Genomic DNA, 26,147 nt, shown 5'->3' on the forward strand with positions numbered 1-26,147 from the left:
GGACCTAAGATTCAATCCCAGGTGGTCTCTATGCCTTTACTCTGTTTATCTGCAACAAATGTCACTCTTGTTCAAAGTTACTATACACTGAAGAATTAATACCAATCCTGACTTTCTAAAGTGTTAGCCCAACACATCCCATCTGCTGAGCACTGATAATAAGACAATAGCAATGCATTTGAAACAGACTAAATCAGAACCCACTTGCATGGAGCTTGATGAAGGAAAGAGTGCTAACAAAGCACTAGGGAAGGGTGCCCTTCCTGGAAGGGGGGGCTCAAGTCAACAGAGAGCAGTGCAAATAGCATGGAATTAGCACTGTGACTTTGCCTGAGGCTCCATGACTGGACTCCTGAAAGAGGATAGAAAGGATGTGGGCCATGCATTAGATATGCTGTATCCTTTTTCCTATTTGATATTTTTACTTTGGATACAGAACATTTAAAACAGTCTTGTGCTCGTCTTTGTCCTCCTCTTGTGTTTCTCATGTTGGATAATGGTACCCTAAACTACCAGCTCACCAATACATAAATATCTGAGCTGTCTTCCAGCCCTTTACTTGATATCTCTGGGGTCTCTTAAGTTATATTACTTACACACATCTTTTCTCCTTTCTACCCAAGCTCCTGTGTTGTTAGTACAGTTTGTAAAACAGGTTTTTAGTATCTTTTGAGGCAGGCTATACTTCTCTTTCTTCCAGCCTGCTATACTTTTATAGGAAGCAACCTTTCTAGAATACCGATCCAACCGTACCATTACCTCGTTGAGTGTTCGATGACTCTCTCTTACCCCTAGGGACAGCATAAATTCCTGAATTGCTCTCTTTATTATGGTATCTCTCATCCTGCTCTTCTCTATTCTTCTCCCTGATCCAGACCTCCTGAATGTGGATGTCAGTGAGGAGGCCTAGACAATCTATGGGGCTTTGGGTAGTAGATCAGTATTTATCCCTGGCATACAAATGGACTTTGGGTGCCCACCCACAATGAGGAGCGCTCTCTCAGCCTGGACCCTTGGGGGAGGGCCTAGGCCCTGCCCTGAACGAAATGACAGACTCTGGAGATCACCCATGGAGGGCCTCATCCTCCCTTGGGAAAGGAGTGGGAATTGGGTGGGGGCTGGGGAATAGGGGTTTGTTGGTGGGGGCAGAAGAGGAGGGGAGGGAGAGGGAGCTGGGATTGACATGTGAAGCAAGCTTGTTTCTGAATTGCTAACTGTATACCATCTCACCTAATCTGACTTTCCATGCTCTTCTCCTATACTAGCTGATGCTTCTGTGTGTGCACATACTTGTACAGCACACACACACACACACACACGGAAAGAGTAATGTTGAACCTCCTCCAGTTACTCTAATACAGATGGAGTAGAACCTGATGGTCCTGATTTTAAATGCTAGCACTGTAATTATTAGTGGCAGTGCTACAGAATAGTCACTTCACTGTACTGAGACTGTGTATTCCCAGCTGCAATAGAGAATTGGGAGGATGCCGTGGGAGAGGAACAACTAGGTCATTTTCAAAGTTCCTGACACTAATTTAGCGAATATTAATGTCATAATTTGTTTTCTTCCCTGTGTTCCTGTAAATAAAAGTGGTTCTGCTGGCTTGAAATACTCAAGAACACCCAACATCAGTATTAATTGATGTGCTAACTGCTTAGATAACAAAACAGTAGGTGAAGTATTATCTCTGGGGAGTCTTCTCTGGAAGGACCTTGTGAAGGACTTCCAGAGAGCCTAACAGATGCAACAAGGAAAAAAATCATCAATGTTTGTGTAACAAGTAGGTCCAAACTTAGCTAATTTTTAAAACTCCAGATATTCAGTAAAAATGACAAAATACACAAACATACACATGCACACACAGAAGTTGGGCTGAAAAAGCTGGACAAAGGATGCAAAGCACAGAAGCAAACTTTGTAGACATCTCTGTGGTTGGGGAGTTGTCTGGCATATGTTAACCAAATGGACTTGCCTATATCCACTCACACACTTATATCCACCTATACATCTGCTTGGTTCTTTTCCTAGAATTTTATATACTAAAAGTTTAGATAAGGTTCTGTCTCATCAATGAGCCTTGATTTTAGAACCTACCATGCCTACTTATCACTCCCTACCCCAGTGCCTCAGCCATGATCTTCAAACTGAGGGATGAAAGTAGACACTCGTCATTTCAAGCTAGAGCTAACAGAGTGAATGTACTATGCTGTAGATATAAAATTTAAATTTTCTTCTCATTCTAGGGTTTCAGAAATGCATTTCAAACATGTCAGTTGTAACTAAATGCAAAAAAGCAAAACTAACAGTTATGAATGGTACTATTAATTAGATTTCTTTTCTGTTTCTCTATTTTCTTGTTTCTATGTTAGAACGAATAGCTTACTTTCTTTAGTAAAAGAATAGATTACTTTAAGTGACTTTAGGTATTATGGTGAAAACACCAGGAGTAAATAAGATGTCTTCAGTTTTTCTTTCAACATCATGGTCGACTTGTGAACTTGGTCAACTTTTTCTCTGAGATTATATTTGTATATATATGAATAAACAAAATATATAGAGACTATATTTATGAGTATACACACATATGTACACACACACCTCAGTATCTGTGCCTATCCTAAAATGGTTGATGGATTCCATGAGACAATTATAAAAAGATGTTTCAAAGGTTCCTGAATGTGGCTAATTGTGTAATCACTTGAGGTGTCAGCCTGGAAAGTTCTGATGCTCTTCCCTAGGTGATCAGCTATTTGGAAACTACATTCTGCAAGTGAAATTTCACATGGCTAAGACTTACCAGATAGTCACCGCTAGACTTCCTGGCTCTCAGTGGCCATCTCTTATCACTATTCCCAAGTTCTAGATCCCTGTGGAAGGACTGTGAATTGACTTTAGTTATAGACTCAATATTAAAATTATGAATATTTTAATTATAAGTATTAAAACGTGGAAGAAGAGAAAAGGTTATGCCCTTTATTCTAAAGGAAATGTTTCCTCCTGGCAGATAGCTAATCAATGAAATCAGATATTTTTGTATGATTATGTCATTCTAGAAATCAATACTGCAAAGCCCCTCCTCCTCCTCTTTAGAGTGAATTGGGTTAAACTCTCAAAAGTTTTGAGTACTTTAAAAAAATCTAAAAACACAGATATTTCAATCAATGGTTTTGAGTGGAGAAAGGATGATAACTAACCAATAGTTTGAATGAAGGAAGGCTAATAGTTGTGATGCTTCTCTGGCTATTTGAATACTGTGTCCCCAGGAGCTACCGAATTTCTGTCCCTTCACTGTTCACTATAGGGTGATGGTATAGCCTTGCCCCTGTGGAATTTGACCCATTTGTATCTTTGACATAATTGCAGCAAGCCATGATTTCTAGGCAGTGGCTAATTAATGAAAAATGAGCTTCTGAAATAGAAGCTAAGCAGAAATAAAATTACTGAAATTACCTGGTTACATGACATTAAAGTGAAAAGTACAGAAAATTTCCTACTCCAACAAAAAGAAAAGTAGTCAGGAAACAAGGCTACTGGTAACTTTTGGATTTATTAATGGTATTCCATCAGTAGTATCTTACGAAACCACTGTGCCCCAACACATTTCCATATTCTTTAAAAAAAATCAAAACCCTGATTAGAGTGTGTTGGCACCAGCTTACCTTGGGTACTTAACAAGACTTAGTTTCCCATATGCTCATAAAGCCTTAAATCGCTTCCATACTAAGCCATCCTTCCCTCCCTCTATCCATGTGAACTAATTTCATTTATTCTATGTAGAATTAGCTAGGCATAATGGACCTAAGATTGAGGCTCGAAAAGTATTGGGGGAACAAAACTGTGTGGCTTTGGGCAATTGCCAACTTCTAAAAGACCTTGTTACTCCAAGTGTGATCCATAGAAGAGTGCTGTCTGTGTTACTTTCAAGTGTATAAGATACAAAGGCTGTCCATTCACCACAGAGATACTGGGGAATCTTGCGTTAAAACTGCCTTAAAATTTGAGAATCGTTACTACAAGTTGCATTATTTCATCTGTAACAAATAGCATAAACTGAGGCTTAAAAGGAATCCATTTGAGGGCTATTATTAGTAGGAAATGGGAGTAAGGATTATAAGGGGTTTAGCATAGCTTGGGAAACAAGTAGCCAATAATTAATATTTAGTGATAATTTTAAAAAAACATCTTTTGAGTTTTTTCCAATATAACAAATATTGCTTTTATTCTAAGAAAAACATGCGTTAGGAAGTTTAGAAAATTCTTGTAACCCCTCCCCCATTCTAGTAAATGAGGCCAGCAGGGCATCAGTCTCCACAGTAGTTACATGCTTATACATTATACTCTGATGTACAAGACAAAGAACTCCCTTCTGTTCTATGACCAATAGGGTATCTTTCATAATGGGAGGGGCTGAAGAGACAAAACCGTACCACTGAGTATCCATAACACCACAATCTAGTTTTGTTTAAATAAATCCAAATCTTCTTTTAAATGTATTCTCACGTCCCTGTTGCTGGCTATGATTTTTCTTGTATCTTGGGGTCAAAGAAGAAAATATCTCTCTTCAGGCAATGGGGATTAGTTTTGCCACCTTAAGCTAAAACCAACCTCCAGTGGCCTTCTAGAGGAGTACACTGTCCCCTCTGGCAAAGTCCTGACTGTGTTGTGTATCTTAGAAGTTTTATCCTGACTTAGATACTCTGAACCTCTCTACCTTTGCTCAAGTGAGAACGTGGATTTTTTGTTCTGCTACATCCCATGCACAGCTTTTAGGAGTGAAGTGCAAGACTCACCTGCATAGTCTCTTTCTTCACTTCCTCTAGGATCATGGTGGCTCTGTTGCTGCTTATCATAGGATACATTGAGGCTTCGTGACAAGAGCTGCAGTTGTACGTGTGTCACACTACACAGTGTCCCAGTGCTAACAAGTCTTCAAATACTGAGACTTTCTGCTGCCTTACACAGCTGCTGCTTTTGCCCCGCTGTACAAAGAACCATGTCTGCACAGAACTCAGTGTTCCCTACCTCCATATTTTCCAAGGCATACCCTTTGCCTAAATCCCATCACCCATTGTTTGACATGTCCAAATGGTACTTATTTTTTGAGGCACAGCTGAAACACCCTGTCCTTGTTCTATTTGATCTTAACTTTGGATGCAGATTCTGTGAAATCCTAGTAGGTAGGATTCAATGAAGGTGGTGATTATAAAGGGCTTACATCTTACAAACCAAGCTCAAAGCTTCCCTTCAAAGCATCTTAAGGTGCTGAACATGGCTTCACATCCTCACAACCCTAGCACTCAGGAGATAGAGGCAAGGGAATCTTGAATTCAAGGCCAGTTTAGACTATAGAACCTGACCCCATGAACCTGTCTCAACATAACTGAAGAAAAGAAAGGAAAAAAAGATGACTGAAGAATGGAGGACTATTCTAATCCATGTCTGCCATCCTCTCTCATCAAAACTTTTTCCAATGGCAGTGAATATTACTGACTGAGAGACTAAAAATTAGTGAATGAAAAATGGGGGAAGATGGCTTGCTAAACTGGGAGTGAGAATCTAGGCTCTATAAGTAGTAAAACATGAATTGAACCCTTTGTTTCACTTAAAAAAACTGGCGCTCATGAAAGTAAAGGATCAAAATGGGAAGAATAGGCAGCTGCTGGAATAATAAGAAACTAGAAGAAATATTCACTTACAATTACAATATAATACATAGATATATCCAAAGACTCATCTAAACATATCCTAAGAATTTATTACTTTGCATACAGTCACAACTTATCCTAGTTAGCATGCCTATTTCACTTATTATTATTCTACATTTCTTTCTCTGTGTTGCTATTGCCATTGTAATGATTACTTTTTATGGCCACATAAATTTCATTGTGTTCCCATACCAGAAGTATCCTGCATTTTCACTGATTACTTAAAACTAATAAATAGCTTCCTGTATTTATTATGTAGCTGTTTCCAGTGGGCATATTTACAAGAATGAGTATATTAGATGAAAACCCATCAAAATTGAAATTTGCTTTATACTGTCAAACTTTTTTTAACAGTGTTACTCTTAAAGGAATAGCACCATTTCCTTACCGACTGACAAATTGGTATTATTGCTAGTATAAATAGGAAGATGGGGACCTCTGCTTGAGGTGTGTTGCAGGTTCTGCTCAAGGCCCCAAATCCCTACATCTGCCTGTTTGAATATTCCTGGGCCTGCCCCTTGCCTTGAGTGTATCAGACCCATCTGCACCATCATGAAACCCATAGTTGTATTGGATCTCTTTGAACCCACTGGAAGAGAACCTTTTAGACTAATACCCACCAGGAAAGGAAGAGTTCCCACTGGAGGAAGGGATGAGAAGACAACATATAAAAACACAGTCAACAACAGAAAAACCAATATGAACCTACCAGAGTCTAGGAACTCTACACCAGCAAGACCTGAACATCCCAAACCCAGATGAAACAGAAGAGAATGACATTCAAAGCAACCTCATGAAAGTGATAGAGGCCCTCAAAGAAGATATGAGATAATCCCTTAAAGAAATAGAAGAAAAAACAAACCAAAACATGCAAGAAATCAACAAATCTCTTAAAGAAAACAAACCGATGAAGAAAACAATTCAAACAGTTCAAGACCTGAAAACTGAAATAGAGACAATAAAAAAACACAAACTAAGGGAATGCTGGAAATAGAAAAGCTTAGTAAATGATCAGGAACTACAGATGAAAGCATAACCAACAGAATACAAGAGATGAAAAGACAGAATCTCAGGCACTGAAGGTAAACTAGAGGAAATATATTCATCAACCAAAGAAAATCTTAAATCCAACATATCCTTAACACAAAATATCCAGGAAATATGGGACACCTTGAAAAGACCAAACTTAAGAATAATAGGCATAGAAGAAGGTGAATAAGCCCAGCTCAAAAGTGCAGAAAACATATTCAACAAAATCATAGAAGAAAAATTTCCCAACCTGAGAAGGACATGCCTATGAAAGCACAAGAAACTTACCCAACACCAAATAGACTGCATCAAAAAGAAGTCTTTTCACACATAATTATCAACACCCCAAACATACATAATAAAGAAAGAATGTTAAGAGCAACGACAGAAAAAAAGCCAAGTAACATATAAAGGCAAACCTATCAGAATTACACCTGACTTCCCTATGGAAACTCTGAAAGCCAGAAGGTCCTGGACAGATGTCTTACAAACACTAAGAGACCACAGACTCCAGCCCAGACTACTATACCCAGAAAAGCTTTCAATCACTATAGATGGAGAAAACAAGATATTCCATGAAAAACCAGATTTACACAATACATATCTACTAATCCAGCCATACAGAAAGTTCTAGAAGGAAAACTCTAACCCAAGGAAATTAACTACACTCACAAAGACATAGACAATAGATGATCTCCCTTTACCAGAAATCAGAAATAGGGGAAAAACTCACACACAATATGACCACCAAAAATGAATCCAAAACAAACAAGAATCAACAATCAATGATCATTGATATCCCTCAATATCAATGGTCTTAACTATAAAAAGACACAGGCTAACAGAATGGATACAGAGACAGAATCCATCCTTCTGCTGCATACAAGAAACACACCTCACCTTGAAAGACAGATGTTACCTCTGAGTTAAGGGTTGGGAAAAGATTTTCCAATCAAATGGACCTAAGAAGCAAGTGGGTATAGCTATACTAATATCTAACAAATTAGACTTCAAACTAAAATTAATCAAAAGAGATGAAGAAGGTCATTTTATATTCATCACAGGAAGAACCCATCAGGATGAAGTCTCAATTCTGAACATCTATGCCCCAAATACAAAGGAACCCACATTCGGGAAAAGAAACATTATTAAAACTCAAATCACACATTAAACCCCACACACTTATAGTGAGAGACTTCAACACCCCACTCTCACCACTGGAAAGGACTACCAGACAGAAACTTAGCAAAGAAACAAAGGAAGTAATAGAATTTAAGACCCAATTGGGTTTAACAGACATCTATAGAACATTCCATCCAAACACAAAAGAATATACCTTCTTCTCAGTGCCACATGGAACCTTCTGTAAAATCGACCACATACTTAACAACAAAGCAAACCTCAACAGATATTTTTTTTAAATGGAATAACCCTCTGTATCTTACTAGACCACCATGGCTTAAAATTAGAATTCAACAACACAAATTGCAGAAACCCCACCAACTCATGGAAATTGAACAATGCTCAATTGCTTCTCTCCTGGGTAAAGGAAGAAAGAAAGAAAGAAATCAAAGACTTCCTAGAATTTAATGAAAATGAAGGCACAACATACCCAAACTTATGGGACACTTTGAAAGTAGTGCTAAGAGGAAAGTTCATAGCACTTAGTGCCCACATGAAGAAACTTGGAGAATAGACACACTAGAGAATTAATAGAACAGTTGAAAGTTCTAGAATAAAAAGAAGCAAACTCACCCAAGAGGAGTAGACACCAGGAAATAATCAAATTGAGAGCTGAAATCAATAAAGTAGAAACAAAGAAAACAATACAAAGAATCAATGAAACAAAGAGTTGGTTCTTTGAGAAAGTCAACAAGATAGACAAACCTTTATCCAACCTAATCAAAAGGCAGAGAGAGAACAGGCAAATTAACAAAATCAGAAATGAAAAGGAGAACATAACAACACTGGGGAAATCCAGAAACTCATCAGGTCATACTTTGAAAACCTATACTCCACAAAATTAGAAAACTTAAAGGAAATGGAGATTTTCTAGATAGATATCATCTACCAAAATTAAATCAAGAACAGACAAACAATTTAAATAGACCTATAATCCCTAACGAAATATAAGCAGTCATCAAGTCTTCCAACCAAAAAAAAAGAAGCCCAGGGCTAGATGGTTTCAGCCAAGCATTCTACCAGAAATTCAAAGAAGAGCTAATACCAAAACTCATCAAATTGTTCCACACTAGAAGCAGAAGGATCACTGCCAAACTCTTTTTATGAGGCTACAATTACCTTGGTACCCAAACCACACAAAGACACAACTAAGATAGAGCACTACAGACCAATCTCCCTCATGAATATTGATGCAGAAATACTCAATAAAATAATGGCAAATAGATTCCAAGAACACATCAGAAAAATCATCCACCATGGTCAAGTAGGATTCATCCAAGGGATGCAGGCAGGGTTCAACATACAAAAATCCAGCAATATAATACACCATATATACAATCTAAAAAAGAAAACCCACATGATCATCTCATTATATGCTAAAAATGTCTTTGACAAAATTCAACACCCCTTCATGATAAAGGTCTTGGAGAGATCAGGGATAGCAGGAACATACCTAAACATAATAAAGGCAATATACAACAAACCAATAGTCGACATCAAACTAAATGGAGAGAAACTCAAGGCAATTCCTCTAAGATCAGGAACAAGACAAGATTGTCCATTCTCTCCATATCTCTTCAATATTGTACTCAAAGTTCTTGTTAGAGCAATAAGACAACAAAAGGAGATAAAGGGGATACAAATTGGAAAGGAAGAAGTAAAGCTTTCACTATTTGCAGATGACATGATAGTCTACATAAGTGACATGAAGAATTCTACCAGGGAACTCCTACAGCTGGTAAATACCTTCAGCATAGTGGCAGGATACAAGGTTAACTCAAAAAAATTGGTAGTATATACAAAAAATGTGCTGGAAAAGAAACCAGAGAAACATCACCCTTTACAATAGCCACAAACAACATAAAATATCTTGGGGTAACTCTAACCAAACAGGTAAAAGACCTGTATGACAAAAACTTTGAGTCACTAAAAAAAAAGAAATTAAAGAAGATATCAAAAAAATGGAAAGATCTCCCGTGATCTTGGATAGGTAGAATCAACATAGTAAAAATGGCAATCCTACCAAAAGCAATCTACAGATTCAATGCAACCCCTATCAAAATCCCAGCACAATTCTTCACAGACCTTGAAAGAATAATTATATGGAAAAATAAAAGACCCAGGAAAGCAAAAAAACCTGTACAATAAAGGAACTTCAGGAGGCATCACCATCCCTGCCTTCAAGCCCTACTTTAGAGCTATAGTCCTGAAAACAGCTTGGTATTGGCATAAAAATAGACAGGTAGACCAATGGAATCGAATTGAAGACCCTGATATTAGCCCACACACCCATGAATATCTGATCTTTGACAAAGAAGCTAAAAGTATACAATGGAAAAAAAGAAAGCATCTTCAACAAATGATGCTGGCATGTAGAAGACTGCAGATAGATCACTATCTATCACCATGGACAAAACTTAATGGACCAAATAGATCAAAAACCTCAATGTAAATCTAGCCACACTGAACCTCTTAGAAGAGAAAGTGGGAAGTACCCTTGAATTAATTGGTACAGAAGACAGTTTCCTGAATATAGCACTAGTAGCACAGACACTGAGGTTCACAATTAATAAATGGGACCTCCTGAAACTGAGAAACTTCTGTAAGGTAAAGGACACAGCTAACAAAACAGAATGGCAGCCCACAGAATGGAAAAAGGTATTCACCAACCTCACATCTGACAAAGGGCTGATCTCCAAAACTTACAAAGAATTCAAGAAGCAAGTCTCCTAAACACCAAATAATTCAACTAAAAAATGAGGTACAGAACTAAATAGAGACTTCTCAATAAAGACGTCTAAAATGGCTGATAGACACATAAGTGTTAAACATCCTTAGCCATCAGGGAAATGCAAATCAAAACAACTCTGAGATACCATATCACTCCTGTCAGAATGGCTAAAATCAGAAACACTAATGACAGTTTATGCTGGAGAGGATGTGGAAAAAGGGGAACACTCCTCCACTTCTGGTGGGAGTGCCAACTCATTCAGCCACTTTGGAAATCTGTATGCAGATTCCTCAGGAAATGTGAATAAGTCTACCACAAGACCCAGCAATTCCACTCTTAAGCATATACCCAAAAGATACACATTAATAAACTAAGGACATCTGTTCAACTATGTTCATGGCAGCATTATTTGTAATAGCCAGAACCTGGAAGCTACCTAGATGCCCCTCAACCAGAGTGGATAGAGAAAATGTGGTACATTTACACAATGGAGTACTACTCAGTGGAAAAAAACAATGGAATCTTGAAATTTGCAGGCAAATGGATGGCACTAGAAGAAACCATCCTGAGTGAGGTAACCCAGTCACACACACAAAAAAAAACACATGGTATGTACTCACACATATATGGATTTTAGATACGGAGAAGGGGATTGCCAGCCTACAGTCCCACCGCCAGAGATTCTGGGATACAGGGAGTACCCTAAGAGAGATAAGTATGGTACACTGGAAAAGGGGACAGGATTTCCTGAGCAGACTGGAAGCATGGGAGGAGGGAAGAGGGAGCTGGGAGAAAGAGAGGGGAAGAAGACCAGGAGAGAGGAGGACATAGGGGAGCAGGAAGGTTGAATCAGGGGAAGAATAGAGGAGAGCAGGATGAGAGATACCATAATAGAGGGAGCCATTATAGATTTGAGGAGAGATCTGGCACTAATGAGATTTCCAGAGATATACAAGGATAATACCAACTGGCAATCTAAGCAATAGTGGAGAGGCTACCTTAAATGTCCTTCCCCAATAATAAGATTGATGACTACCTTGTCCTAGAGCCTTCATCCAGTGGCTGATGAAAGCACACCCACAGCTAAACACTGAACTGAATTCCTGGAACCCAGTTGCAGAGAGAGAGAAGTGATGAGTAAAGGGGTCAAGACTGAGCTGGTGAAACCCATAGAGACAGCTGACCTGAACAAGGGGAAGCTCATTTACCCCAGACTGATGACTGAGAGGCCAGTATGGGCCTGATCCAGACCCCCTGAATGTGAATGTCATTAAGGAGGCCTAGGCAATCTATGGGACCTCAGGTAGTAGATCAGTATTTATCCCTGGCATAGGAATGGACTTGGGGAGCCCAATCCACATGGAGAGATGCTCTCTCAGCCTGGACACATGGGGGAGGACCTAGGCCCTGCCCTGGATGATATGACATTCTTTGGAGATCCCCCATGGCGGGCTTCACCCCTGGAGTAGGGGATTGGGGGAGTGGGTAGGGGGCAGGGAAGGAGGTGAGGGAGAGGGAGTTGCGATTGACATGTGAAGCAAGATTGTTTCTAATTTAAATAAAAAGAAAATAAATAAGTGAATCAAAATATCAATTAAAAAATAAATAGGAAGATGGTACTTAATTACTACTTTAATTTGTATTGTACTGGTTTAGCAATGCTCATTCCTTTGGTTTTTGCAATGATATTCTTTTCCTATATTATTTGTCTCTATACTTTGCCTATATGCTTTTTTAAACCATAAATAGTATTTGACTTCTCTAACATCTTAAAAATCAATCTTATTTTCCCCTTAAAAACAACCACCATTCTTGAGTTTAAAGCAAACACATTGAATCAGAAATGACTACAAGTAAGGTCATGGTGCCCAATACCCCTCCTCCTTTCTTTTACCCTTTAATTCATCTTTCCAACTGTCCCCATGTAGACTACTATTTTCCTTTGTGTCTTATTACATAAATTTATCTTCTTATTAATTAGGTAGTATTCCCCAAATATGAAATATTATCATGGAATATAAGGTACCTTGAAATGTAATGTAGAGAAACTCTTCAGGAAGTTTTTAACATTTTTACTTTAATATCTACTTTAACATCTATTAATAATCCGTTTTGCATTTGCACCAAACTTCAATGGTTCTCCACTGATAGGAGGAATATATAGATAGATATGTGTCATTGAAACAAATTCAGAAAACTGAATTGTTAGGTAATTATGGGAACATCTTAGAGAGCACTGAAATAAATAGTAGAGGTCAATCTCTGGACATGGCTCCTTAACCCAGTCAAGAGAGGACATAAACATGAGATAAATGAGGCTACTGTCTGTTGTATAATATTTTAACTAGGCAAAATGTGTTATATTTGCTTATGCTGCAGAATATTGCTTAGTTGTGTAAAGGTGTGTTACTTTTGTTTTTGCTGCATTGTTTAATGATGTAAGGATGGGTGTTTAAGCTGACCTGACAAAGGTTAACTCTTGAACCCCAGGCATCAGCCTGGGAATCCAGCATGGGACTGATCAAGACCCCCTGAATGTGGGTGTCAGTGAGGAGGCCTAGGTAATCTATTGAGCCTTGGGCAGCAGATCAGTACTCATCCCGAGTATACACACGGACTTTGGACTCCCATCCAACAATGTGAGGTGCACTCTCACCCTGAACTCTTGGGGGAGGGTATAGGCCCTGCCCTGTATGAAATGACAGACTATGGACATCCCCATGGAGGGCCTCACCCTCCCTGGGGAAATGAGGGGATAATGGGGGCGGTTGGGGGGAGAGCACGGGAGGGGGGGAGGGAAAGGGAGAGGGACCTGGAACTGACTTGTGAAGCAACCTTGTTTCTTATCTAAATTTAAACTGAAAAAAAAAAGGATGGGTGTTTAATTGTGTAAAGATGGTTGCATCTGTTTCATCTTGCGTAAAGAGCTGAACAGCCAATAGCTAGGCAGGAGAGGGATAGGTGGGGCTGCCAGGCAGAGAGAATAAGTTGGAGGAGAAATCTAGGCTCAAAAAGGAGAGAAGGAAAAATGAGAGGAGGAGGAATGAGGAAGATGCCTGGGGCCAGAAGCCAGGAAGCCACCAGCCAATAGACAGAAAAGCAGTGAAACTGAGATACACGAAAGAAAGAAAGAAAGAAAGAAAGAAAGAAAGAAAGAAAGAAAGAAAGAAAGAAAGAAAGAAAGAAGGAAGGAAGGAAGGAAGGAAGGAAGGAAGGAAGGAAGGAAAGAAAGAAAGAAAGAAAGAAAGAAAGAAAGAAAGAAAGAAAGAAAGAAAGAAGGAGAAGTAAAAAGTCCCAAGGCAAATGGTAGATAATGAGAAACAGGTTAATTTAAGTTAAAAGAGTTAGCCAGAAACATGCCTATGCTAGACTGGGCATTCAAAACCAATAGTAAGTCTCTGTGTCATGATTTGGTAACTGGTTGGTGGCTTAAAAGAAAATGCCTGGCACAACTGTCTGTGTAATGTTATAGAGTTTTACAGTAAGATTTTAATGAGTAGACAGAATAAACTCTAATAACAAGCAGTATCATTGAGTTAATACAGAAGCCAGGAACATAGCTGCTCATATTACAAATGTCACCTACCATATGTAACTGTGTGCACTATTCATTTAAATCACTGGCAGCACAGTAGATTTATTTATGACACTCCACCATAGGCATGTGAGTAATGTGCTGTGCTGTGGTGTCACAATGGAAGAAATTAAGTAACAAGAAATTTTCAGTATTTGAGATGTATGAGGGTTTCTATATCAGGTTAATACTTGAATCAGTAAAGCCAATTGCATCGTATCCACCAATGTAAGTGGGAATTATTACTCTACCCATTAAAGACCCAAACAATAAAAAAGAACAGAGGAAAAAAAAAAGACATTTTCAGTCCCATCAGACTCTGTTTTTTTTTTGTTTTGTTTTTGTTTTTTTTGTTTGTTTGTTTTTTTGGTTTTTTTGGTGGTTTTACGAGACAGGGTTTCTCTGTATTGTTTTGGAGGCTGTCGGTCCAGCCCAGCCTGGAACCCACAGAGATCTGCCTGCCTCTGCCTCCCGAGTGCTGGGATTAAAGGCGTGTGCCACCACCGCCCGGCCCCATCAGACTCTTAGGGGCTTACAGTTCCTTATTGATCAAAATGTCTTTATTAGACACAAGCACCATTTAAAGAAAAAAACTGGGCTTTTCTCATTGTGGAAATGAAGTGCAGGTTCCACATGTTCCTTGTCTTGCTTCTTTAGGATCACTAGCACCAGTTTCCATGTTTTCGTTTGGTGACTTGAGTCACACCATATTTAATCTAGCAGTGAGAAGGTCAGGTAGTTGGGTCGTGAGAGCCAATGAATGAATTTTGTGAAGGCTTCAATCCTATGTTTAGATGTGTTGAGTTTGGGGTGATGTTGAGCTAGACAAGAGCCCATATGCCGAATGGATGCCACTTAAGGGAGGGGGCAAATTGTGGCGATCTTCTGCATGAACTTTAATAGGCTACTTGAGGCTAATGAGATGAGTAAAAGTATTCAGAAAGGCAGAAAGAAGAAAGCCTACCACCGAGCCTTAGAAAGACATTTATTTGTATTACATGGTTGCAAAGAAACAAGGAAAACTGCAAAGGATAGAAATGGAGTAGCCAAAAATTCAGAGTTAATAAGCAAAATAGAGGAATGCCAAAAGAAGAAGAAGAAGAAGAAGAAGAAGAAGAAGAAGAAGAAGAAGAAGAAGAAGAAGAAGAAGAAGAAGAAGAAGAAGAAGAATTGTTTGGAAAATCAAGCTGGCTAAGGCCGAGGAAGCCTGAAGTGAAAAATACCAATTTCATTTATCAACCTTGGGCTTCATGATAACCCTCACAGCATCATTCCATAGTGGCTCAAGAGTTGGCCAGAATGGATTGGTGAGTGAGTGACAAGTGAGGAAATATGAACTGCAGAATGCATTGTGCTTGCTCCTGGGGAGGGCTGGTGTGGGTCCCATTTGAGGCCTTGCGGGCATAGGTGTGGATTTTTAAGTGGGAGAGATGAGCTGATCTAAAAGCTGGAGTGAATAGTTCATTTGACAGCAGGGGGAACAGAGGGGGAAAGGCAGGGGCTAGAGGCAAGGCTGGAAGCCCTGGAGATGGGCTTTGGAAACCCGGTGAAGCAAAGTCACTAAAGTGTCTGGTGGGTGTGTATGAAAGACACGGTGAGGGAGGGGTCCACCACAGGCCTTTCCCCACTTCACAGACATGGTCTAAGGTCCAGTGGCAGCTTATGGAGACATCTTATACCACACGACTTTATATGAGGCAGAAGTTAATTCATTGTTAGTCTGGTTATTACACATTATAAATATTTCTACATTTGAAATTCCTGGAAGGTAGATGTTATTAATTGTCCCATCAGAACCTGGTTATTGGGATCATTCACTTTGGTGACTTTTAGTTTTCAGTGGGACAGGGGCTTGTGTGGAGTGGTGCACCCTTTCCTCAAGTTTATTAGATTTTATATCTCAGCAGTCTTAGACTGTCAGATTATCCCTGTCAGTTTTATTTCTCTCTGCTGTTATTCTCCAACGATCAAACTCCTCTTAGTTATTTGCCAACCTGGCTTTTTAATCCCCACCTAACCTCCTGTGCCTTAGATGTCCTGATAAATTCTCTCAGATCCTAATCTTGAACTTGTAAAGTTTTAGTAGAGTCATTCCTTCCTGGCTCCTCAAATTATTCACAATTGAGAAGTTGAGACTTACACACACACACACACACACACACACACACCCCAAAGGCAACTAAGATAGATTTTCCCTGTATTCCATGCATCCTAATGGTTGTCAACAGGGAATGCAATAGAGACAATTTGATCTCTGGAGGTGTGATTTAAATGCCACCCTGTGGTCTTGTACATGTCACTGAGCCTTGGTGTCATGTGAATTGAAAAGAATTCTCTACCGATTCTTGTGGTGGTTAGTGCCATACCCAGATTCTGAGTTTGCTAGCACCCTTGAATCTAGCCCTGTTAGTCTCTTAAAGTGCCTTTAACTTTTCACTCACTTTGTGAATCTCAAACACATAGTATTTTAAGCATGGCTTCTCTTTGCTAGTCCAACATAGCAGAAACTGTGTTAGAATCATTGCTGGACTCCCTTGTCTCTCTTTCCACTGGTGGTTATAAGAATTCACAGTTCCAAAAAAAAAAGAATTCACACTTCCAGTATCCCAAGGATTTACAAAGTAATGCCTGCTTCAGAGGAGGGGGATAGGTGGGTTGTTTTAGTTTGTTCTCTAAGATGAATTCTCGTTGCTATGAAAATTGACAAAATGAACGAATGTTTAACATGTATCACGACCACTCCGGGGCATACTTACACACGGCTACCCATTTAGTTCTTAAAGTGCATACTAATGTCATCACGATTTCTATTTTGCTACAGAAAGAAACAGACACCTAGAGCTTTAAAGGACTGCTCAGAATTTTGAGCCAAGCCATCAGTGACCCAGGAGGTGGTAATCAGCGCAGCTTCCCTTCCTTTGCAGCTCAGGGATTGTGAATTCACAAGCTATCCAGAGCCTGTTGACAGGCTGTGAGCAGCTCTGTCGGTAACCAGTAGTTGGCCAGTGGTGTCCTGAGCAAGAAGGGACCGTGCAGAGCTTGCCGCCGGCAGCAGCAAACCCTGGGGAGGTGGCTAGCCCGTCGCCCCTCTGCCAGAAGATAAAGCCTGGAAGCTGGCACCCCAGACAGAACCTGTTGCTCAGGACCGACTTGCTGCCTTCAACGCGCGCCTGGGACACTTGGCCAAGAGCAGGTAAGGACGATGGAAGACAGCCTGGGTTTTCAGCGTGGATGGGAGAACCTTTCCCAGGGTCTCTGCTGGCCTCGGTGACACACGGTTGCTTGGATTCTGCCGTTTTTTCTCTTGACCTTTCCCCAGAGGCTTTTGCTCCCTAGGCTCTCTGGGTGTTGTCCTGGGAGCTTTGGTCTGGTCCCTGGCTGAAGTCTGCCCTGGGGGCGGGGTGGGACGGTGGGGAGGGTCCACCCAGTGGGCGCCTGCGCTCTTCAGCTTACGGATCAGGTACCTGGTTGTGATGGCGGTGCTCCCTCACCCTCCAAGTCCCCCGACCCCTCTCCAGGTGAACGCTGGTAAACTCAGCTGAATCTCCTTAGGAAGGTAAGTGGATCGTTAGCAAAAGTTTCCCACACGGTTCGCTTGCTCGCTTCATCCGAATGATTCTTAGCAATGGCAATTGTGGACTAGGCTTGGTCTCGTGCATCAGGATTTGGGGCGGGGAGGGGGGCAACTAAAATGTGGCTAGGACAACACCCAGCTCTCAAAGACGACTATGGAGATGGGATTTCTTTTGTGTCAGAGAAGCAGGCAGTGCCAGTGCAGCCCTGGGACACTGAGGTCTTGAAGAAGTGGAAAATGCTTTCCCGTAACTAGAACCACATACAAACTGAGCAACAAAAAAATGCATTTAATGCATTTACTTCCTATCTCCCTCCAACTAGGTGGGCGCTATTTTTCAACATTTATTTTAAACAATATTAAATATAACGTGAACAATGAAAGGATTTCCTTTTAATCAATATACTCAAATTTCTTGGAGCCAGGTATCTAAATTCTCTTTCCATCACATGACCAAATTTCATTTTCATAAGAGGAGAAAGGATGAACAAGTCAGTGTGTTGCCAGCTGTGAAGGATCTATTTTTGTTGGCGGCTGGACTCCCAATTAGAAATAAGTTGGGTAAAATTAATGACATTGTAAGTTACAGCTGAACTTGCAGCTGTTCAACGATGGTATGGATCAATAGGAAAGCCGAGTGACAACAGTGTTGCAAACTTCAAGTTTTCCTCTGAAGAAGACTGGTTTAATTAAATATCAACATCGCTGCTCACTCCATTATCTTTAAAGGCATATGCTAACATTAAAAACTAGATGTTATTAGTCTGAAACATGTCCTAGTTATTGCTTAACAATAAGTTCCGAATACAATTATCCTTTGTTTCTTGTTTTCCTTCACATTCATAACGTTTAATCCTATATTTCTACCAAACCCCTCTTTTACGTCAATAGTCAACTACAGGGATAGTTAAAGTTCCCATTACTTTTCCTTCGTCTACTTTTCTCTGGGGGAATTTTTTTGCATTTTGCAAATGCACTGCGGAGAATTTGCAAGTGTGTGTATAATAGAAATCTATTTCTATGATTCTTTTGATTCATAGCTTTGTTTACCACTGTTTAGCCGTGCTATCTCCCCTAGGTGTCAAAGCTGTAGAATATACAGGTACAAATTCACAAAAGCCAGTAAATGGTTTGTGTCTGGAAGATTCTGTGTTTGCTGCAGTTGTTATTGTACTTGGCTTCTGGAGTGGAGTGGGGTGGCGGTGTGGGCACCCTTGCAAATGTATCTGTATTTTATTAAGGATTTCCAGCTGCATTTCAGACCCAGATAAGAACTTTGTCCCTCAAAGCTTCATAAATCAGCAAGTATACATTTTGTAGCACACTCCTTTAGTGAGAAGTGGAATTGATTTTGGATAAGCACTGTTCTGCACATTTGAAAATATCAAACAGGATCCCACATCCTTTGCCCTTGTATATTGTAGTTACTAGTCTTGGCAAACTGCCTGGGGGAATTCCTTGCTTAGTATTAACTTGATAACAGCTGATTGCTGTTGTCTCCTCTGTTTGCCTGAGTTGTAGTGTTTGCCACAGCAGATAGACTTCCACATCTCTCATGGAAGTGCACACATCCAGAGGTACAGACAAGCTCTCATTTCAGTCACACCTCTGCTTCCGTCCCTGCCCTGCTGGCTTTCTGAGCCAAGAAAGTCATTTGCTGTCTCTAATACTGTTCAAACATGAAAGGATGTCAAAATCAAACCACTAGAACCCTTTCAGTCTTTAGAAATCCCACAGAGAAAGAGAATCCAGAAGGAAAAGGCTACCTTGACCTTGCCTTGCTACTAAAGAGTTAATGCCCTTAGCTGAGGTCCTGAAATTCTTTAGTTTCCCTCTAAAATGGCCTGGAAAAAGATATAATTTCTATATAGAATGTGATCTATTTGGCTCTCTGGATGCAGCCTCTGGTACATGTCAAATGCCTTACGGTCTTTTCTCAAGGGCCAATCTCTGAGAAATCTGAAGAGATCTCAGGCTGTGGTAAAAGGTGAGTCCTGGCATGTCCAAGTGACTCATGACCAGGACAGTCATCAGCTAGTACAGTAAGCACTGGGTCCCCACGAGGAGCCAGTTCCTTGTTGTGTTCTGAGTGTGTTTCTATTACCTTACTCAGAAGTTCCTCCCACACCTCCCACAAATAAAAAACAAAACTGGAATTGAATTCACTCATGCACAAGATTGAGAAAACAGGTCTTAGTCAGGTTCTCATACCAAGTTCAGCTTCTATTCCCTCAAAGCAAACCAGACAGGATCAATAATGGCCATCAGGAGTAACAACAGAGCCCAAACCTTGCACACCAGCAAATGAAGAAAGAATAGTACAAATAAGTGCCCTTCAACAGTGGCCGGGGGGAGTGTCTGTAAGGAGAAGCTTTTTCTTTGCTAGCCACTTTGGTTTATCTCCCGCCAGTTGCCTGGGCTCTGCCGCTTTGTAGTCCCCAAATAAACACACAAGACGCTGTATTAATTATGAAGCTGTTGGCCTTGCTTGTTTCTTACTGGCTAGCTCTGACTTAAGTAATTACCCCATAATTGTTAATCTATCTTGCTCTAGGAGGAATTGTTTTGCTTTGTTCAAATAAGCTCTACAAATTTAATTGGTTTAAGGAATTTTTCTTCTAACACTGGGCAAGGGGATATTCATTTAGAGGTAAGCTAAAAATTGGGTGAACATTTCTATTATTTATCCCACCAGAAAGCCAGTAAAACTAATAGTTGTCTGTATTAGAGTTTACCTCCTAAGAACCAAAAACTCAATGAGGACAACTTTCAAATTAAGAGTTTGATCATGACCTTGTGAGTCTTGTGCCCTGGGGGATCCAGAAGGACTCTTAACAGATTACTTATACATTCAGAGACTTCTCTCAATCACCTTGTTAACTATGGACAAGTAAACAGGGGCCCACAGAACTCAGATTTCCTTTTTTTTTTTTTTTTTTTGGTTTTACGAACAGGGTTTCTCTGTATTGTTTTGGAGGCTGTCAGTCCAGCCGGGCCTCGAACTCACAGAGATCCGCCTGCCTCTGCCTCCCGAGTGCTAGGATTAAAGGCGTGTGCCACACGGCCCGGCAAGACATTTTTTTTATTGAAATTTTGACCTCATTTAACCTCTCTACCTCTCTCATTTGACCTCTCTACTTTTTTCTTTCTGTCTTAGTTCTGTGCAGTTAGTGCTCATGGGGACTAAAGTGATTGAAAACACTGAGTCTGGGAACACAGCTTCTACTCCATGTGAAGAAAGTGTGTTACATGTAATGGGCTGCTGCCTCAGCATTTCCCTTGGGGTCTTACCACTGACAGAAAACAGGAATTTTATGTGGAACCTGCCTCCTCTTTCTTCATTTTGTCATGGTTCTCCTTCACGCCTCAGAGCCTTAACAGTTTTCCTCAAAAGCAGACGCTTCCTTAAATCTTTCCAACCTACACTGTGGCTGGTGATTCTTTGCACAGTAGTAGCCCTGGACTGGTCCCAAGTACTGAAGAAGCTCAAAGAAGCCTGGGTTCAACCAGGCACCCCATCCCTGAGCTTGTTTTTCTTGGTAGTTTGATTATGGAGGTTTTGACAACTTCTTCCATCATAATGTCCTATGGAATCAGGACTGCCTCAATGCTCTCACAACTCTCAAAGAGCTGCAAACTCAGGGGGCCACTCTTGTCTTTGTGGTACCTTCATCTTGAGTCAATCAAGGCCTGCTTACAGCCTTTGGGCTTATTGTGTTGCCTGACTCAGAAATCTAGCTCCAGAGCCTCTCAATGACAACTCTAGACAGCTGTTTCTTACTGCAGGTTATCACAGTATTGTCTGGTGTTTGGTTTTGCTTTCCTAAGAGACTAGTGTATCTCAACCTTCCAAATGCTTCATCCCGTTAACTTAGTTCCTCATGTGGTGACCCCTAACCATAAAATTATTGTGTTACTGCTGCTGTTGTGAACCATAATATAAATATGTGTGTTTTCTGGCATTTTGTCACTGTTCAAGGCTTATATTTGTGTGTGTATATGTGTGAATGTATGTATGTATGTGTGATTTATATATGAATTAAATAATTAGTTCAAGGAACAAAAATTTCCAAATTTAATATATGTGGTCATATTCCTCCAAAGTAGTACCAACAAAATGTTCATCAAAAAGATTGAAAGACTATTTGTATTCCCATCACCACCAGTGTTATGACTTTGTTTACAGGTGTTATATTAATTTCAGTAATAGACCTCATGTCTTATTTAACAAACAATTACAATCTTCATTTCTACCATTACCTACCTTATCTAGTGATTTTGTGTTCTTTGCATATTGCCTGTATTTATTCTGATAATGTGGCTATTCACCTGATGTCTTTTCCATAACTTGCTATATACATTCAAAATACGATCATGATCAGTTTAGTTAGTTTCAATATGATTGGAGAGTTCAGTATTAACAAAAGTTTTATACTTCCATTGGACATGGAGAGTTCAGTATTAATAAGTACTTCCATTGAACATGCAGAGCAGTATTAATAAGTACTTCCATTGGACATGCAGAGTTCAGTATTAATAAGTACTTCCATTGGATATGCAGAATTCAGTATTAACGAGTACTTCCATTGGACATGCAGAGTTCAGTATTAACGAGTACTACCATTGGACATGCAGGTTTCTAGGTTTTAATGAAAGTCCCTTCGCACTCAGAACGGCCAATCCAGTCACGAGCACATGTGCATATGTGTGCTGTGTACTCACGTATGTGCTCACCCTCCTAGTTACTTCCATAATCTCTATCTAAAGTATTAAGAGGCTATTAACTTCAGTTCTGTTTTATAATTTTTACAAATGTATTGGTAAGTTTTAATTATATTCAAATCTGCATTAGGCTCTTTTGCTTTAAAAATAAGGTTCATAAACCTAAATCTGCCATGTTGTTTGTGAAATATTTCATATTTTCTTCAGCTTTCATGTTCTTGTTTTCATTGCCTTAAATAGTTTCATTTTTTCTTTTTATTTATTTTTACTTAAATTAGAAACAAGTTTGTTTTACATGTCAATCCCAGTTCCCTCTCCCTCCTCTCCTCCCCTGCCCCCAACTAACCTTGTATCCCATCCCCTTTCTGCTCCCCAGGGAGGGTGAGGCCTTCCATGGGGGATCTTCAAAGTCTGTCACATCATTTGGGGCAGGGCCTAGGCCCTCCCCCATGTTCTAGGCTGAGAGGGGATCCCTGTATGTGGAATGGGCTCCCAAAGTCCATTCTTTTTTTTTTAAGATTTATTTATTTATTACATATACAGTGTTCTGCCTACATGCCGGAAATGGGCACCAGGTCTCATTATCACTGTAGATTTTTGTGAGCCATCATGTGGTTGCTGGGAATTGAACTCAGGACCCCTGGAAGAGCAGTCAGTGCTCTTAAGCTCTGAGCCATCTGTCCAGCCCCCCAAAGTCCATTCTTATACTAGGGATAAATACTGATCCACTACCAGAGGTTCCATAAACTGCTGAGGCCTCCTCACTGACACCCACGTTCAATGGGTCTAGATCAGTTACATTTTTTTCTTTTTGACATTTTATTTGGTCAAAGGTTGATTGATGAGAGTTTTGCTAATATTTATTTACTATGTATAGTGTTCAGCCTGCTTGTGTGCCTGCAGGCCAGAAGAGGGCGCCAGGTCTCATTATCAGCAATTGTAAGCCACCATGTGACTGCTGGGAGTTGAACTGAGGAAGAACAGCCAGTGCTCTTAACTGCTAAGCCATATCTCCAGCCTTGAGTCTTGCTAATGTTTAAGTGATTAGGATGTGCTATTTCACATTTTATTATTTAGTTCTTTGATTATCAAATGACAAATATGCAAAAATAGAGATGTGGCCAGCCATTTAAATTAAACAAAATATTGTCACTATGATGTTGAGAAATTTTAAGAAGTCTATGCTGACTGAGTACAGGTGACAGTGTGGAACACACAAAACTTCTTTTTTGTTTTTTTGTTTTTACGAGACAGGGTTTCTCTGTATTGTTTTGGAGGCTGTCGGTCCAGCCCAGCCTCGAACTCACAGAGATCCGCCTGCCTCTGCCTCCCGAGTGCTGGGATTAAAGGCATGCACCACCACCGCCCGGCTCACACAAAACTTCTTGGTGTGATCCTTCTGGAAGGCAAACTAATGGTGGATGATTAAAAATGTACATGCCATACATGCTCCATAAAACATTATTTCTAACATGATAATGGAAGCAACTTCCTGTGTGGTGGTTTTACATGGCCAGGATTGCAGTGAGGATGAAGGCTGCCTGGCTGAATGGAAAGTCCTTGGATGGACCTTATGCCACAGCTCTGTCATAACCCGGGTTAGTTACTTATTCCTTCTTTGTCTGTTCTGTAACATTTAGTTAATAGTACTTTCAGAGGTTGAGTGTAGAAGAAATTATTGCACGCTAAAACATTTAGAGCCATGGCTTGGCTGTCCCACAGAATGAACCCACAGGAAGCTGAATATCACTGTTATTATCGAGAATAAAAATGATCTGTCTCCGGTGATACAGAAATATTAGTAAGAGCTTTAAAGTATAGTATTGTCAAAGAAAAAGCTACAGAATTGAATGCTTATTACAATAATAAAACAAGTGAATACATTTTTTTTTTGGTTTTTACGAGACAGGGTTTCTCTGTTTTGTTTTGGAGGCTGTCGGTCCAGCCTGGCCTCGAACTCACAGAGATCTGCCTGCCTCTGCCTCCCGAGTGCTGGGATTAAAGGCATGCACCACCACCGCCCGGCATAAAACAAGTGAATACATTTTTAAGTTGTGGGTATCTGTAGAGAGAATTGAAATATTGCACTGTAATAATGTTCAATGATGGGCCTTATCCTATCGTGTTGTCTTTCTTTCATAAATATAACAGTCTCACAACATATAAGACCAATTCAGCACTTTCCATTTGCTACAAGTGACATAAATGTAGGGATCTATATTAAAAAGTACAAGCAGGAATTTCTCCTAATGACCAAATGCTATTATATTTTACCAAGTTTTGAATCACCTATAAATTTACAGTATGATACACCAACATATTCAGTTCCTCTTCTTCTACTATGATCTCGTATTTCATTTTGTTTATTTTGAGATGATGTCTTTACTTATAGACCAGGAGGGCATTGTCTTTAATAAACAATTTACATTGTGATTATTAAATTTAATTTTTTCTAAAAGTTAGAAATTTAGAACTAAAAAATGAAGTTAAATAACAGATGTAGAGAAAAGTTTTATAAACATATAAAAAGAATTAAACTAAAGGTCTCATAAAATTAGTAAGAAAAAAAAGATGGTGATCTACAATGTCTGACCAGGATCTGTTTTGGTTGCTCAGATAACATTGGATATATCTGAGACCAGAAATACAAACTGTAGCTAATGACAGGAATGCAATAGTTCACCGAATACTTCTCATGCCTGAGCACAGAATGACATTTATGTCTTTGCTAGCAAAATAAAAAGGGCCAAATTTTAAAACTTCCATGAGCAATATATTGGGTCTTGTTAGTACAGAATTAAAGTCCGATGCCCATAGGATACTACGTGCTTTTATTACATCTCATAGGCACTTTTCAGTTTGGTTTATACCTACATTCCAGCCCCACTTTCAGCACACTGAGATCTGTCCATCTCCAGGCTGTAGCCCCTGGCGACTTATATCAGGTTCCTTCCTCAAACCTAGCTTGCTGCTTGAAGATGCTTGATATCCTCACAAACCCCTCCCCATTAGTTCATACTCTGCTTCCACCCTTTGACTTGACCTTTTCCCATGAGCCTCAGAAGTTAGAACTTGTAAATACACTGTGTTCTTCTCCGTTCAGTTTTGCCAAGCATGGACCTTGTCATCCTTATCAATATTTACTTGGATGGTTGCCTTTTTTGCAAACCTCATAAGCTGAGGCAAGTCAGTGAGCTTGAATATTGTGTTGAATTCACAGCAAAAAAAATGCTGAATGAGTAAATAAATAAAACTCAAGGTGCATGTATACTTTATGAATACTAACTTGTTTCATAAGTAATAGTTGTATCCTATCTATCACCCAACTTTGGGAAAACCCAGAGATAGGTACATTTAGGATAGATACAAGTATAGAGACATAAAGATGTGAACTTTATTATGAATAAAACTGCCATTTAAAACTGTAACTGGAAGCTATGGGCATGAGGATTTGCAATTATGACACTTCTGTATGGAATAGAATTTCCTGTACAATCTCATAATTACAGTGAGACAATGAATTCTTTTTCCTTTTTAAGTGATTGGATTGGAAAGGACATGCACTTTATAGGCAGAAGGGTATAAAAGGGAACAATGCAAAGGCCCTAATGTTCAAGGACAGTTTC

The 26,147-nt window shown here is 39.7% G+C and overlaps 1 protein-coding gene across 3 annotated transcripts in view; it reads left to right on the forward strand.

Annotated features, from left to right (window-relative positions):
- The first annotated feature begins 17,113 nt into the window (after positions 1-17,113).
- The window catches only part of Npffr2 (neuropeptide FF receptor 2), a 36,201-nt gene continuing 27,167 nt past the window's right edge, over positions 17,114-26,147 (forward strand). The window contains exon 1 of one of the 3 annotated variants that reach the window (XM_021226065.2): positions 17,114-17,418. The gene's annotated coding sequence lies outside the window, so the exon portion shown is untranslated. Of the gene's footprint in view, positions 17,419-17,666; positions 17,782-26,147 lie in introns of those variants that run through there. The other 2 variants (XM_005068164.4, XM_021226067.2) reach the window with 2 other exon arrangements.

This window comes from Mesocricetus auratus, unplaced genomic scaffold (genome assembly GCF_017639785.1).
Source record: "Mesocricetus auratus isolate SY011 unplaced genomic scaffold, BCM_Maur_2.0 Super-Scaffold_100006, whole genome shotgun sequence".
NCBI classification, from domain to species: domain Eukaryota; kingdom Metazoa; phylum Chordata; class Mammalia; order Rodentia; family Cricetidae; genus Mesocricetus; species Mesocricetus auratus.